Source organism: Dermacentor albipictus, chromosome 10 (assembly GCF_038994185.2).
Source record: "Dermacentor albipictus isolate Rhodes 1998 colony chromosome 10, USDA_Dalb.pri_finalv2, whole genome shotgun sequence".
In the NCBI taxonomy this organism is placed as follows: Eukaryota; Metazoa; Arthropoda; class Arachnida; order Ixodida; family Ixodidae; genus Dermacentor; species Dermacentor albipictus.
The window spans coordinates 5,173,502-5,190,592 of NC_091830.1; the positions used below are offsets into that span (position 1 = coordinate 5,173,502).

The window sequence follows — 17,091 nt, forward strand, 5'->3', positions numbered from 1 at the left end:
ACCCCTCACTGTCCTGTCAAATTCCAATTATTTTTGGAATGCTGCATTGCCTCGAAGATTGCAAAGGCAACTCGGCGTTTGCTAACAATCTCGCAAAATCTGTCAAGACTCGTTTCGCTGAGTGAGAATTTGACGAAGTGGTCAACCTGTTTCTTGATCCAAGCTTTAAGTTCATCAGGCGTCTGGTTAGATTATCTGGTATTGCAACAAGGTAGCTCCGCGCAGCGTAGAACCCAGTGAGGACACTGCCATGCCAGCGTCGTGTCCTGGTGTCCACTGTATGGAAAGCTTTTGACGGTCTAGTGATGAACAAGGAGAACGCACATTTGGTATCTGCCTCTCAGAGGGAAGTTACAGACTATACGGAAAAGCATCTTCTCGAAAGGGGCAAGGATCCTTGTGAGTGGTAGCAGTCCATTGGCCGCTTCACGTACTCGCCCACAAGTACTTCGCCATCGCTGCCATTTCAGTTCCAAGTGAAAGTCTTTTCTACCGTTTGAATTGTTGTCACAGTGCATACAGCGCGTTTACTTTCTGAACATGTTGAGCAGTTAGTTTTCCTTCATGATAATCACTGAAAAGTGCATTACTTGACTGAGAGCATTATCTGTCATTACATGTGCGCATTATCTGTAATGAGTGTCTTTTTAACCTGCAGCAGCGTTGTAAAATGCAATATTTTTAACAAGCGTTATAAAGCTATTGTTACCACATTTTGCAACTTTTTAATACTACGTAGGTACATATTCGATATTCGATTCGATATTCGAAGACAGTTTTTTGCCTTATTCGTATTCGATTCGTATTCGAAAATTTCAATATTCGCACACCCCTATTTATTACCCTTTTAAAAATAACATTACATTTTACAAGGTTGCTTCAAATTAAAGAGGTACTCAATTATAGATAATGGACTCAGGTAATGCCCTCAGTCAGGTAAAACGCTTGTTACAGATTGTCGTGAAGGAAAATTAACTGCTCAATATGGCCAGAAAGTAAACGCTCTCTATGCACTGTCACATTTCTACCGGTAGAAAAGACTCTTTCACTAGGAACTGAAGTGGCAGGGATCGCCAAGTACTTCCGGGCGAGTGCACTTAAAAGCGGGTACCTGAAGCGGCCAATGGACTGCCACCACTCACAAGGATTCATGCCCCTTTCCAGAACAGGCTTTTGCGCGTAGTCTGTAACTTCCCTCTCAGGGGCAGATGCCAAATGTGTCTTCTCTTTGTTCATCACTAGATCGTCAAAAGCATTCCATACACTCGATGCCACCAGTGGACACGAAGTCGACGCTGGCACGGCGGTGTCCCCACGGTGTTCCACGACGGCTTCCTGGAGCTCCCTTGTCACAAGGTTTTTCAGCCAGATCATCTGACCAGATGCCTGATGAACTGTGGCCATAAAGCGCGGATCAAGAAACATGCCTAGGCTGGCCACTTCATCAAATTTCCACTCCGCACAAAGAGCCTTGATACATTTTGAATCAATGTTAGCAAACCCTGAGTTGCCTTTGCAACCTTCAAGGCAATGGGGCATTCCAAAAATAATTGGAATTATAAAGCTTGGTGAAAAAGAAACCGAAACTGATCATGTCTCAAATGCCTGAAGCAGATAGACTGAAACAGAGCATACAGATAATGGCAACTCAGGGTTGCAAAGGCAACCCTGAGTTGCCTTTGCAACCTTCAAGGCAATGGGGCATTCCAAAATAATTGGAATTATAAAGCTTGGTGAAAAAGAAACCGAAACTGATCATGTCTCAAATGCCTGAAACAGATAGACTGAAACATAGCATACAGATAATGAGCGGATCATGCGAAGTTCTCAGTTAATAAACATGTTCTTAGGAGAATGCGGAGCAAGCATACAATTGGTTAATTGCTCAATTATTCGCAGTCTATCCGAATATTCGCCGTTTCCACCGTTATTCGGCCGTCCTCGGATATTCGTGAATTTCCGAACATGCATTTCTCGAATCGAATACGCTTCGAATATGGAAAATATTCGATTCGTATTCGAAATTCCGAATATTCGCACACCCCTGGTTCCTTTCCTTCGAGCGCTTCCTAACCTTACGTGAGGCCTCCTTACAGCGAAGGACCGATGGAGGAAGCAAGCGTACTCTGAAAGCTCCCTTCACCCGTCCTCACCTAAGGAGCGGTTGCCGCCTGCCTGGGTTCGAGATTATCTCTTCAAATCTTTCCGCGAACACCATTATTCTATTAAAAAATGTTGTATCGTCGCACAATCTTTAAATTGAATAGCCAATATAGAGAAGCGTGGACGCTTTCTTCTAGTTTCGTTTACTAAACTTAAAAAAAAGTTGCGCATTACAGTGCAAAACTTCATGTGCTCCAGCAACGCTGGCACGCCGGCGTCTTGCAACGCCTAGCAACGCCTAGCAATGCTTGCATGCCGCACGCGTGACTGAAACGAACATGCCTGGCAAGACGTACCGTGCTCGCGCTTCTCCGCAGGTGGGCGACAGTGCGCATGCGCAAGCGAATGCCACGTGGTTAAGCAGTGAGGTGAAGCGCTCGTTCAGGGCCAGGAGCGGCGTAAGGATGCATGAAGGTAGCTTTATAGCTACCTTATGCTGAGGAAGCACCAAGGAAGCCTTCACCGAGGGCCCCTCAGTAAGGAAGCTTTCAGAGTGACATAAGGTAGCCTCACCCCAATGAAGGCTTCCTTAGAGAGGTAAGGAAGATTTCATTGTTTGGCTTCTTATGCTGAGGAAGTACCAAGGAAGCACCAAGGAAGCCTTCACCGAGGGCGCCTCAGTAAGGAACCTTTCAGAGTGACATAAGGTAGCCTCACTGCAATGAAGGCTTCCTTACTGAGGTAAGGAAGATTTCATTGTCTGGCCCTTAGCGTGATCTTTTGCCGTTTGAAGGTTTCACGCCACGCTAACGGAGCCAACCCTACACGACCAAGCGGCCAGCCGAACGCGCGTGACCCGTGTCGCGTGGCTCGTGAGCGCTCGTGAACCGCCGCTCGCTCTCTTCGTGAGCGACTCGGCACCGCTGCTGAGTACCAATAAGTGACGCATCCGACGCAGCAAGAACTGCACGAGAACTGAACAAGGAAAACAACACCATTGAAATGCAGGTGGATACAATACAAGAGCAGCAACAACCGGAAGCGGAGTGGATAATACCTCAGAACCACTACAGGCGATCGAAGAAACGTTGGAGGCAATGTTAAAGGCACAGAGCCTGGAAGATCAGCGAAGTCTGGTGGACCGGGCCCAGGTTCCGGCATTAGCCAACGGCTTTCTGGACTAAGAGAGCCGCCCACCTAGGGCGCATAAAAAACACTTTCTCGCTGTTTCTCCCAATAAACATTCCTTCCTCCTCTTCCTAAGAAAGTTCGCGAGGCGTATCCACTTCGAACGAATTATCAACACTACACCAGTTTCGAGATAATTTTCAATATGTCAGACGTAATGCATTGGCGTAACATTTACTTTTGTGCTTGCAAGAGAACAGCGCTTTCCTTAAAAAGTAAGTGGAACAACAGTGCCTTTTTACCGCATGTTTGACGCCGCGTATCTCGAAATCAGCGCCATCTTCAGAATTCTTTCCAAGTCGCTGTGCCTTTCATACTCACTAGTTACAACTGGTAAATTGCAATATGTGCTGTGAAATAGTTAGTAAAAATCTTAATTCGTTATATTTTGCTAATTAGTACATTCCGCATTTGATTTATCGTGGGAAATGTCTGCCTGATTGAATAATTTAGGTAAAGAGATAAAAATGCGCTATCTGATTCAGGCGACTTCTAAAATATTGTACAGCTAAAACGAAGGGCACCCTGTATGGGGGCTCCCAACAGTAGTCAACGATGTCTTAAGAAATACATATCGCTTTATAGTAAATAAACTAGTACAAAATAAGAAAAACTGAGGACAAGGAGCAGCAGTAGGATAGATGAAATATGTGATAAGCATATAATTCTTTTTAGAAATTTCTCCTCCTTCTACAGAGCTGAGAAAGAACACTGTATTGGCCATTTAAACCATGCGTACAAAATAACTGCATAATCTTTTCCCACCCTAAGAAGCTCTTTGTTGAAATAACGATCACCTAATGCGCTTGAAAGAGTTTTTAGCTTTAGAATTTTGGCAAAGTTAATAACATGAACTGCCAAACTTACAGCTTGTGTGACGACTACGGTTATTGGAAATACTGAAGACTAAAAATGTGCGAAAACATGCAGGGAGCCGAAACAAATACACGCATTACCAGCACTGTCCTGTTTGTGTAGATGTTTGTTTATGTGATTCTGTGCGTGTGCTCTTACTGCCTGCGTCTTTTCGCAGTGTTTATCTTCAGTCACGTGGCACAGGGTCGCTCAAACTGGAGTGTTTCTTCGAAGCAATTCTTGGAGCTTAGCTCTGTTCGGACCCCCGCAGCCCCTCTTCAATACACATTTCACGCACATTTCTGGATGTACTTATTGCATGTCATCAGCAACACAAGAACATGGTTTTCCAGTGCTACGCACCACTCGGCTACAGAGTATATAGCACTCCATCTAGCGCCTTCACGCGGTCTGCAGAAGGCTTCATGTGTTCAGCGCAAGTCAGTGACGGCCTAGACAAGTACAAGAAAGCGATGTGAAATACATTGCTGCCCAAGTCGAAAATAATTTTATAGACGCACAGCCAATTACGTTCGCTCTCTTTCTTGACGTAACGTTGTAGGCGAACTTCCTTCAATACTGTCGACTCTCGTGAACTACATTTTAGAGCGCGAAAACAGAGCAAGAAGTGCGGTTTTGTGGGTGGAACTTGCACTGAATTCTTGTCACTTAACGCAGTGCAATATTTCTTGCGGTTGTATGCTTAACCACCCGGTGTGAACTTCGCGCCTAAGGACAGCCTAATGAAAAGCATTCAGCGCGCAAGCGCGACCTGGTGACAAATTCACTAAAGAAAGTACCTCTCTAGCTGCTGGTGGCAGCTAGCGACATCTGTTTTTCTTGGGTGCAAGCTAAAGTTGAAAGGAGTCATGGATTGATCGTATAAGACGGAGCAGCAGCTCTTTTCAACTGCTTGCGATGTGGCGCCATCTGCCGCGAACTCTTTCAAAGGTAACAGTTTGAACCTCCTTTCCCAATAGAAGCTAGAAAGAGCGAAAGAAGAAAAAGTAAGACTCTCAAAAACTGCCGCTGGTTGGAGCGGGCATAAACTATCGCCGAACGTTTGCCCGAACGCGGAGTCGCAGATCCGGCGCGTGATTCTACGACGTGAGACAGCTCTCGTTCGACGCAAGCAATCGCTGAATTGCGACGTTTAAGCGAAAATTTCCCAGGCCTGACTGCATTAATAAACTCTCGTAAACTGTGCGACCGAGTTACATACCGCATGGCGTTTTAAGTCTTGCGCCCATAGTTTTATTAGAGTAGGTAAAAGTGGTAGCGAGAAAAGTTTACTCTAGAAATAAAATTAGCTGTTGGCTGTTACGGCTGCCGTTGTCGGAAGCGAAAGGCCCGCGAAACTTCCTGACTGCCCGATCCAGATACTTCGACGAGAGCGACGCACCGTGAGTACTTAAGGTTATACTTGCTGCATGCTGTCAACGATGTTCTCGAACATTATTGCTGCATGCGCACTTATATTTTCGCAGTTTGCTCGCTCTTATAGATAGGAAGTGAGTGAGAACCTTCAAGAAAAAAAAAAGGGAAAGTTGGGGATACTGTAGAAAGAACATAGCGCAATTACTGTCGATCCCGCCGGGCTTGTATGGCGTGGGGTTGGGGATATATGCCAGTTCTTTGTTTTTGTTTTATGCATGATTTGTCTTGGCTATGCAACAAGGGTATCTCTTAAAATATTTGTGATGCTGCTTTCAAGATCTTCAAACTTTTGTAAACTTTTAGGAATACATCACTTGCCCATTCATGGGATGGCTCCCAGTGAAGACTCAAGTAGATACTGCAAATATTTTGAGACTGAACGTCAGTATGCGTTCACATACGACGCGCACGTGACTAACCATTCCGACAAAAGGTACCACACTAGAGCAAAATTTGCCATTGCACAATTAAGTTCATTTCTGCGCTTCTTTAGACGAGGGAAGCCGCAGTTGGCGACATGCTAAAAAACATCCTCGTAGAGGAACTTCCCGAACTGTCGAGAACTGATATGCTTGGAATAAACTGTTTGGTACAGCGAAAGCGGGACAGGGGACAAAGGAAAGAACGAGGACAAGCTTGTGTCCTGTGTCCTCTGTCCCGCTTCTTTCTGTACCACACCGAGTAATATGGAAAACCAACTAGCTCAAACCATCACCCTTCTATGCTTGGAATAAGTACGCGCTTGGGGTGAGGAGGCAGGGGGGGGGGGGGTGAATTCCACGGTCAGTGTGCGATTTGGCTAATAATGTGGGCTACCTAGAAAAATTTGTTACGCTTTCTCTTTACTAAGCAGCATCTCTGGCATGAAAACAAGGATGATCCCGCTTTTACACAAACGGAAAGTGAGACGCGCATATATAAAAAAAAGCGAAAAGTGCGGAAAGTGGCCCATATAAAGGATTGAGAGAGAGAGAGGGAGGTGTCAAAGCCTAGGAACTGCGGGAAGGTCGTTAATTATGATTAATATCGGGTAGCCCTTGTTTTTCTTTAGTTGGGTCCCATCGGCTTTAACAGGTCGAGTTTCCCCATCAGAAAAAAAAGAAAAGATGACGAGCGCGCTTTCAAGGAACAGCCACTGAAGCTGACAAATGGAAAAGTATTAACTAAACATTTATTTTCAGAAACTTTGGGCATAGACGACAAATCAAATAAAGTTTTGGCACCACTCACGTTGCCTCTTGTTAGAGCGCACAATGGGATTAAAGAATTATGTCAAGCTAGCGCTAATAAATTGACGAACCGCCAGGACACCGTAAAAAGAGGGCAGGAGAGAATAAGAAAGTAAACATAATTTATTTATTTATTTATTTATTTATTTATTTATTTATTTATTTCATATATACTGCTAGCCTTATATATAAGGCTGTAGCAGGGTCGGGACACAAATACAACTGTGAAAGTGGTATCAAACAGGCTTAACAGTTTCTGTTAGCAGCTATATTCCGAATATTGTGGACAAGGAATAAAGGGCAGTACAGACACTTTCCTGCAAGTCATGTCAATGTATGCAGTTCGCATACACAAAATTATTAATAGCACTATAAACATATTTAAAAGAAAGAAAACTTGCCACGAACTATTACTGACATGGAAAACACCGATAAATACATTTAATTTTTCAAGCTAAGGCAGTAGAGAAATATAATTTCTCTACTGCCTAATTGGTTAGTCTTGAGACAAACATATCAGTTTAACTGCTACCAACGACGTGCTCAGGTAGTGCATTCCATTCTGTTATTGCCCGTGGGAAAAATGAGAACTTAAATGTATCATTGTTGATTCTATACTCTTTCATGTGTGTACTATGTTTGCTATACATTTGCGTTTATACAACTCCACATCAGTGTGCGACAATGGTGCACGGCACATCTTTGATTTCGGTTCAAATTGATAATGTTAGAGCGACAGTATGTTTACTGAATAACTACACCGCGGTCCTACATTGTCCTGCCACGCAACAGCACGTGAGAAGCCTCACATCGTACGTGCCCAGTACTGTTCCAACTTATTCTCGTAGAAAAGTTGTATGTAAGTGTACAAAGTAAGTTTCGGATAAATATAGCTGTCGAAACCAGACCACTATTTTATAAAATGTTTTTGCCCCAAGGAAAATGAAAATTATGTCCGCATCATTCTACTGCAACAGATGCCCTGGTCGAAAGCGGCGCAAAAACATTTCTTTCTGTTCTGCTCTGTTCTGCTATACATCCGTTGCCATGGAGAAACAGTATCTCGATTAGCTCATTTCTCTATGTTATACTGAAGAAGAAGGAAAAACAAGTAATAAAACAAAATCAAGAAATACATACATGAATGGATGACCATGAAGCTAATCATGCATGATACAGATAACAATGTCTCAACGGATGAGTTCACTCTACATGTAACATGTATTTGCGCCGCTAAACAAACGGTCTATACACTTTGTAGTCTTCATCCGTTCATGTAAAAGCCCTGCGTGTAATAGCACAGATAGTATTGACCCTTTTCACGGCGATACCGTGGGCGCTGCCATGTTTGATCACGTGGTGACGCATCCATTGCTTGCCTCACCTGTCTCCGTTGCCTCTATGTTTAATATGGATGCACATCACGCCGTTGCGGCTTTGCAAGCTTCTGTTTCGGCGGATATCGTAGCCGGTGACTGGGTGGACGATACGCGAAGGTTTGGCTGTAGCTTCAGAGGACATGTAAGTGCTTCCGGAGCTCATTACGCTTCGTCCAAACGGCGCGAGCGGCGTATACGCTGCTTGTAATAAAAACGGGGCTAAAAAATGTATTCCAAGCTATCCTAACTTTCCGCTTATGAATTGAATCAGTATCAGTGTGTTTAGATCTTCGTTCTTTATTTAAGTTTTTTTTAAGCAGCAGCTTGTCACGTTTCTGACTCAGTATAAAGTTCCCCGGGCGGTCACTATCTGATGATTTTCTGCCTGATCGCTCACAGATGGGCTCAGCTGCGATATATTTGTTCTGGCTGGGCACGACACTTGTAACGTAGATGTTCTGCATGTTGTAATAACTTGTAGCAAATGCGTATTATCACTAGTCACTCGCGTACCGTCTGGACCGTTACGAAAAGCTTTGCTTCGAAATTTAGTGTTCCGTCGGTGTAGCTGCTGTCACCTATGTTTCAGCGCACTGATACAAGTGTGAGCCCGTTAACTTATTCTTGATACGTTGGCGATCGAGTGGGCATAAGATTGCGTGTACACAACGCGCATGAAACTTGCTATATATGCCAAGAAGCGGCGTTCCTCCCATTGTCATCCTATAACGAGAGGTACTCACTCGTGCATTTCACACGTACACTCTCCCATTCGGTTCGCGTCAAGTCACAAGTTTATGGCCGACAGGCTAATGACGTGGACACCCCATGTTCGAATACTAAAATAAAGAATTGGGTCACACGTGAGCATCTTTCGTATGCTATCAAGCAACACTGGGGGCTGCTCCGTAAATTCTCTGCTACGCATGTATACGGCTCTCTGTGAATACAGATAGTCGTATACTGCGATACGGTTTCCTGCGATACAGCCTTCCTTTGCTACAGGGCATTTCCCAAACGAACATAAAAGCAATCACTGGGGCGCGAGCAAACGTCCTGAAAGTGTGCCTCGGCCTAGTGAAAAACACATCACGTGGAGGAACCCTTGCAGAAAGCAGATGCCTATCGGTTCCACCGCTTCTGCAGCTGGAGTTTGTTCGAGTACACATGCGCTTTGCCGCCACAGTGCCGGGTCATTCGCTTGCATGAGACAGTGGTCCTGTGGTGCGGAGCTTGCTCCCACTGAATTATCAAAGCCCTCGTATGCCAACGGAACCATCGTGGAAAATTTCTTCGAGGTCTATTGTCATACTGTGCGCGGCTTCAAAGAGCGGTAACTTTGACAGCGAGCTACTTGTGTAAACAAGGTCTCGCATATCACCAGAAAAATGCGCACTAGTGGCATTTACTCACAAACCGATTACGCCTTATGTCATCTCCATCAACGGGCGGGCCATTTCTTATGTCAGAACCCACAAATTTGTTAGCGTAATTATTGACCGGGATCTCTGTTGGAGCCCGCACGTGGCCTACATGAAACGGCGCCTGACAGCAACTTCCCAGTTGTTTAAATACTTGACAGGAAAGACGTGGGGGATGTCAGTAGACGCAATGCTGAAACTCTACAGAGCTCTCTTTCTCAGCTTCTTAAGATATAGTCTACCTGTACTGAACAACACCTGCAAGACAAATATTCGTGTTCTGCAGCACAAGACAAATATTCGGCAGCATGAGCTCAAGCACTCAGAGTTTGTCTTGGTTTGCCCAGATGCACGTCAACTGAGGCAACTATTTCGATTGCGCGGGACCATCGAATGCAAACTCACATCATGGTGGAAGCCCTGAGAATGCATATCACACATTTTGCACGTGCCCCCTATCACCACCTTGCAACACTACCTTCAGACAGGTACCAAGCATCGTTCTCTAAAACTATCGTCAAGTACAACGACAAACTTCCTTCGGGCTTCACCGATGCATCTAAACCATCGATACCCCGTGGTGTCTTATCAGCCCCACAGTCCATCTCAGTGTACCAGGAATCGGGAAAAAATCTGAACTGTCATCGCCTGTGCTGAAACAACTGTCTCTGCTTCTTCTGCATGAGGAGTACGCGCACAGTGAACACATTTATACTGAGGGTTCCACAAACATGCAGTGTTCGTCCGGTGCTCTGGTTGTCCCAGCAAAAGCTATTACCATCAGGTTTAGGACTGACCCCCCAACAACATCGACATCTGCTGAACTAGCTGCTCTTCGCGCTGCACTTCGTTTCGACAATCGGGAGCCACCTCGACAATGGTCAATCTTCAGCGACTCAAAGGCAGCCCTACAATCTGTACTATCAGCTCTGCGTCGCAGGTCATTCGAACAGCTGGTATTCGACATTAGATGCCTACTCTATGCATCACAAGAGAAAGGACACCACATGAAGTTTCAGTGGCTGCAAAGACACTGCTGCGTCATAGGAAACGAAGACGCCGATAATGCCGCTCGGGCAGCTCTCGAAGACACACAGGAAGAGGCCGTACCACTTTCACGCTCCGACGCAGCCAGCAGATTTCGAGTGCTTGCACAGGAGATCACGCTCTCTCTATGATGCACACCAAGCAGCCAGACCAACCGGAGCAATCGTCAATAGGACCTGCACTCTTTGATGCATCTCTGTATGCCAACTGGACTCTTCCGAAGAGAGGCCACTCCGTTTTATCGCTTATGGCTAGGGGTGGCCTTCACGAAACCTTACTCATTTCGCATTGGAATGGCCGACAACGCTCTCTGCAATGCCTATCTTTGCGAGGAGACGCTTGAACACATTCTGTGCGACTGTCCTGAATATAATGTTCAGAGACAGTCCATGGCATCCGTTCAGCACACCTTGACAATAGACCATTGTCAGCTGCAACTATTTTCCCATATCGACGACAGAAGACATCGCAGCTGAACGCGACGAAGGGACTGCTTCGGTTTTTAAAAGAGACGGGCTTGGACAAGCGGCTGTGACAGTGATATCGCGTACTGCGCAAGCGTGACGGACTGTAATTGACGATGTGTGTGCTGTGTTATGTGCTCTCTCTCTCTCTCTCCTCCCCATCTTTCATCCCACCATCCCGCTCCCATGTCTAGGGTAGCAAAACGGTTAAGCTAAACTGGTTAACCTCCCTGCGTTTCCTTCTCCACTTTTTCCTTCCTTCATTTATTAACATTAATTTGTTTTAGACTGTAGCCTCTTTTAACGTTAACCTTTCATTTAGTCTGAATGCTCGCTCGCCTACTAGTCTAGTCCTTGCACAATCTCCTTTATTGTATTTCTTTTACTTTGCGTTTACTGTCTTAAAATAAAAATTTCCTTTAGCTACATCCTGCCGCCTGATTCTTGGCCTATCTCCCTTAGTTGATGCAGGCCATCACCTAAGGAATTCCCATTGCCGTATTGTGACCTAAGAGCAGGACTATTCGTCCACCGGGTGGCTGGTGAAGCCCAAGGGCATTCTCGGAGGCATTGGTTTGTCATCTTTGAAGTATTACACTCTGTAAAGAGTGGGTTTGAAATGTACCATCCTCCAAACGGTATTACAGGCGGCGGACTGGTATTATCTCAAAATCCTTGAAAAACAGGATCAGTTGTCCTTCAGTGTACTGGAGTAGCATGTGACGAATATTTCCAACATTTCGAGCGTATGAACGCGGTATGCAGGGCTTGACTCTTTGTCCTGCTACTTCATCCACTAGAATGAGGCTTTTAGCAGATTCCACTGAGGTAATACTCACTGAAAAAATGCCATCTCTGTTTACTCGGAAAGTCTAAACTTTTACCTTTGCGGCTGAGACAATTTCTGAGGCAACATGATTTGAATTCACTTGCGAAAAATTCTGTCCTCCTTCTCATAGTCGGAACACCTACGGGATTCCTTGACTTCTTTTTTTTTTTGTGGATCACGAAACTGAAAGATGCGTCATCACATTCAATGGAGTCATAATCGCTTAGGTCATTGTTTGAAGTACTGTCGGTCTCCCGATTGTGTGTTTCGTGAAAAAGGTCACTTTCTTGCTCTCACCTTCGCTGTGCCCCGCGATATATATACCACATGTCCGGCTTCTCACTCTTCAAACACATACACTTTTTTTTTCAATTTTTACACTCATAACGCTAACACAATAAAAAAAAAGAAGAAGAGGGGGGAGGGGGTCACGTTCGTGTAACATATAAGTAAGCAATAAGAACAAAGTGTTAAAAAACATATTTTCCTGAAATGTCTTTGGCTGTAAGAATATACTGGAGGCGGCTGTGCTGAGATTACTAAAGACGCTTGCAACTGTTGGTAAACTATGAGATCCTGATCCTGTAAGTTTTCGCGGCCCGTCGCCTTTACCTTGCCGCGGCAACAACTTTTAGAAATACCTTAAATGCGAGATCTTTTTGTGGCCATATTTCAGTAGGACTCATAAACTCTCGCAATCAGTGCTCAAAAGCCTCACTTTTTTTCCCGAAATGCAACCACTAGCCCTCGACGCAATGCGCGACTAGTGGCCTTCGCTCTATGGGCCGTTAGTCGCATGGACCTGCCATTAGCGACGCATCAAGAAGTTTCCCACGCGGCCTCTTTCATACCTGGAACTGTTGCCCCGATTAGGAATTGGGACGCATTAGGGCGATTGCGCGCCGGCCTCTCAAATATGCACAAGGTAGCTGGGCAGACTTTTGGCACCATCGCTCAAATGGACGAGTGCTTCCGGTAGAAGCAGGTAACCCTGTGCAGAAAGAGTCCTTCCTGGTAGCGAGAAATCAGCTACACTTGCTTTACTATTCTCTGCTCAGACCCTACACCCGATTCTTCCATGTAGGGTAAACATGTAGCTTCCGAGTCGCCCTTAAATCCTCGACAATCCGGGGCGTTTGTGAGGAAAACGCGCTGACTTGGGAAGCACGCGCCTTTGTGTTCGAACACCTTCGACGGCACATGGAACGATGGTGACGAAACAGGTGCGCAACAACTTCTGCATCGCTTTTTGGAGATAAACTTTAAGCGCGGCGAAAGAAAGTCTGCAAATGAAGGACCTAATATTTCGACATTTACCACATAAAGTAAACATACGCGTATACATGGAAAGCAAAAGAGAAAGCATTTCCTTTGGATTGTTTAAGAACAGATTGACATGGAAGCTGTGCTAGTATTTTTTTTATAAACTTTATTAAAATGAAAAAGAACGAGTAAAAAAAAGTCAGTTTTGATTTAAAGGTGGATGCGAGAAAAGTGCGTTAGCATTACGTCGCCACCGTCAGTTCCAATATTATATATATATATATATATATATATATATATATATATATATATATATATATATATATATATATATATATATATATATATATATATATATATATATACGTGTGTGTATGTGTGTGTGCGTGTGAATGAAGTAGTACTTCGGACGGATCCGGTGTTTAACAAATCGACCATTCAAAGCGCATGAGTTCCATCACCAGTTACAGCAGTGGACAAAGTTTCCCTTTTTTTATTCACCGCACGGCGGCGAAAGTGAAGCTGATGAGGTAGCCTGACCACGGCGCATAGTGTCTCTTTTGGTCCTCTCGAAAATCCTTCTGCGGGAGGCCCGTGCCAGTGCACATGCTGACTAAAAAAAAAAAAATCGTCGCCCTTTGCACACCGTGAATACGGACGATAAGCGAAGCTTGTTCCTTTGTATGCCTAACCATCCCCTTAGCCATCAACTTTATGTTTAATTGAATGTGCACTTGTGATCAACGAGATGTGCATTGTGTTGATTTTTGGTGAAATTAACGAAGACAAGTTGTCAGTGAAACGTACGTTCATCGAACATCGAAAACTTCAATGGTCAATTTTTTGCAAGTGAGCAGAGTAGCCTTGTGATCGCTGCGCTGTACTGCACGTGGTTCGGTCATCTCGATGTCGCACATGTCTTTTGAAAATGTCAAATCTATACACGTGCGTCTTATAGCAGTGAGTGCATTCACCCGAGTGCAGCACGGAAGTAAGAACCATTCAAACATGAATGTAATCAGACGCTGTCGTTCTGGTTTGGAAACATCCACGTTGAAGTCTTGTACTCTCTGGTTTACGGTCGTATGAGCCATTGCATTTTTTTGCTTGCTTACGGGAGTACGAGCCACTGGATTTTTGCGAACAGGTACGGACGTTCAGGCCAGATATAGCCAAGCATCGCTCGTGAAAAAAGAAAAAGTGACATCGCCAAGCGATGCGCACCCAGTCAAGCCCGGAGGTTTTTCATTTGCCGCGGGAATGCTACTCAGGCACTTTCATCCAGCTGCACTTGCGCATGTGGGTGGCACGAACGTCACGTACGCTGCGGGAAGGCGTGAGAGCACCCTGGAGGGTGCCTGATTGTATGAAGCAAAGAACGCGTGACTATGAAGAAGACATGCTCTTTTAAAAAATTACGGCATAAATCAAGTCATGATGACTGTAGACGGTAATGCGAATAGCAGTCCAGCAATGTAGCAACAGGAGGTATTTCGGAAACAACGGTTATTTAACAATTGTAGTGGCAACACTAGGACTTTGGTTGCTTCGGCTAAATGTAACATATTCCGATGTCGTCCCACTTGGCTATGACACTCGCTTGCTAAAATCGCCAATGAGCATGTCGGCATGACGATGACTGTACAATGCCAATACAGTGACGATGGAGTGATTAAGCAGGAATGATATCGATGGAACGGCGAAGGCAATATAACGACGACGGCGTGGCTATAATGAGATGTCGACGGCTGTGTGACGACGATCGCTTGACGATGATGGCGTTGCGACAACCGGGTCAAGGAGCTGGAATGACGACGATGACACGACCGTGGCGGCGCGAAGACCACCGCGTGACAATGGGTGCATGATAGCGTCTGTCTGACGATGACTCAGTGATGCCGATGGCACGACAACGATGGCATAATCGCAATTCAATGACGACATCACGATTACAATGAACTGAAGAACATGGAATGATGTCGATGGATCAGCGAAGATGGCACAATGACGACGGCATGACGACAATGGAATGACATTACTGAAGTGATCGAGATGGCGGAAAAGACACCGCGACGGCAATGGCATGAATACAACGGCATGGCGACGATGCAGTGATGATGATGGCGTCGCAACGGTGTAAGGACAATGGGATGACGAATGTACGGTGACAATGTCGTAATAGCGACGGTACGACGAACAATGGCGTGACGACGATGGTATCACGAGAGTCGGATGACGGAGCTGGTGGGACGACAACGGCACGACCACGACGGCACGACGACGACGGTTTGACAACCGATGCATGACAGCGACTGTCTGACGATGGCGGCATGAAATCACGATTGAATGACGACATTATGATTACGACATAACGACGAATATAGATTGACGTCGATGGAACAGCGGTGGTGGTGTGACTGCGACGGGATGGCGATAATGGGATGACGTTACTGAAGTGATGGAAAGGAAGAATGGATGGATGAAAGGAAGGAAGGAAGGAAGGAAGGAAGGACGGACGGACGGACGGACGGACGGACGGACGGACGGACGGACGGACGGACGGACGGACGGACGGACAGACGGACAGATGGACAGACAGACCGACAGACAGACTCAAGGCGGCTGAAATAGTCAAAGAATGCTATTCACATTAAGAGTGTGATAGATATGGTAGCACTTTGGTCGGAATCAGGTGGCTTTAGCATCATAAATCTCAGACGAAACGCAACATTCGACAAACAGATAATACAGCTGGTTCCCAGCCATTTAACAGCAGTGTGTAGATACTATTTTGCGCCCCGACCACCATCACTTTTATAACCTGCACCCAAACGGTACCATTGAATGTAAATGATCCTCCTTCAGCGATTCCGGCCGCAGCGACTGCTTACGACAAATAGTCCGCATAACGTTGCGCCGCTAGTGAACAGATTCGACCCTCACGGGGAGATGCCTTATTACTTGTCCGATACTGCATTATTTATACCCCTGGTTTATTATTTTTTTCATGTGGGCTTGCACGAGAAGTATGTCACCTAGGAAGTGAGGTACTGTTTGTGGACAAAGATTCATTGTTAATTTTGCTAATTGGCCGCAGTCACGAGTCTTAGAAACGAGCATTGTATAGTTGCTAGTATGTATGCAACCTGTTTCTGTTAAGGTATTTCTGTATAAACAAACTTCCTTTTTACAGCATGGCACAGGCACAAAGTGAGCTCAGAGTAGCACGGAAGAGCAGCTCGTGAATGATGCAGTGAGGTAGGAGCGATTATTGCCCACAGTAATTTGGGTCAGTCGAGCTGTATTCTTGCACATTGCACGCCGGATAGGTCACACGAAATACATGCAGTATAAGTGCATACCATTAAATAATGACGTCTCATCCTCGCAAGAGAGCGCTTCAGAATCGGCAGGTACTTCTGTTCCCGCTGATAAACTGAAATAACCACTGAAATGACAACCAAGCGCTCGGTTTCTCTAAGTCCCTTTATTACGCAAAAAATGGTTCTCGACGACAAGCACTGGCCAGTCGGAATAGCCAATGAGAGCGTGTCCAACGCATCGGCAAAATGTACAGAGATCTTATGAACGAAGTGCATTGCAAATGTAAAGAACCGAGACCGACGCCATGGCCCATCTGATCTTCTTGTGTAATGAAATCCTAATGATAATGTGGATGACAGACGACAGACGCCACCTTTTTCTGTTTGGAACATCTCGCCTGCGACATTAGATGAATTGCGGTAGGCGCCAACGTCCCGCACTTAAAGCCGCACTTTCCGATGAGCTGGATGAGCACCCACCCTTCTTTATATATCTGGCTGTCATAGCAGTCATCCTGAGAAGGCCCTCTTTGAATACCCGATGGTTGCAGCA

The 17,091-nt window shown here is 45.4% G+C and overlaps 1 protein-coding gene across 2 annotated transcripts in view; it reads left to right on the top strand.

The window, feature by feature from the left end:
* The window catches only part of Gpa2 (Glycoprotein hormone alpha 2), a 166,611-nt gene that overhangs the window by 88,612 nt on the left and 60,908 nt on the right, over positions 1–17,091 (top strand). The window contains exon 1 of one of the 2 annotated variants that reach the window (XM_065454451.2): positions 5,214–5,549. The exons of the other annotated variant lie outside the window; for it this stretch is intronic. The gene's annotated coding sequence lies outside the window, so the exon portion shown is untranslated. Of the gene's footprint in view, positions 1–5,213; positions 5,550–17,091 lie in introns of those variants that run through there. 2 annotated transcript variants of the gene reach the window in all.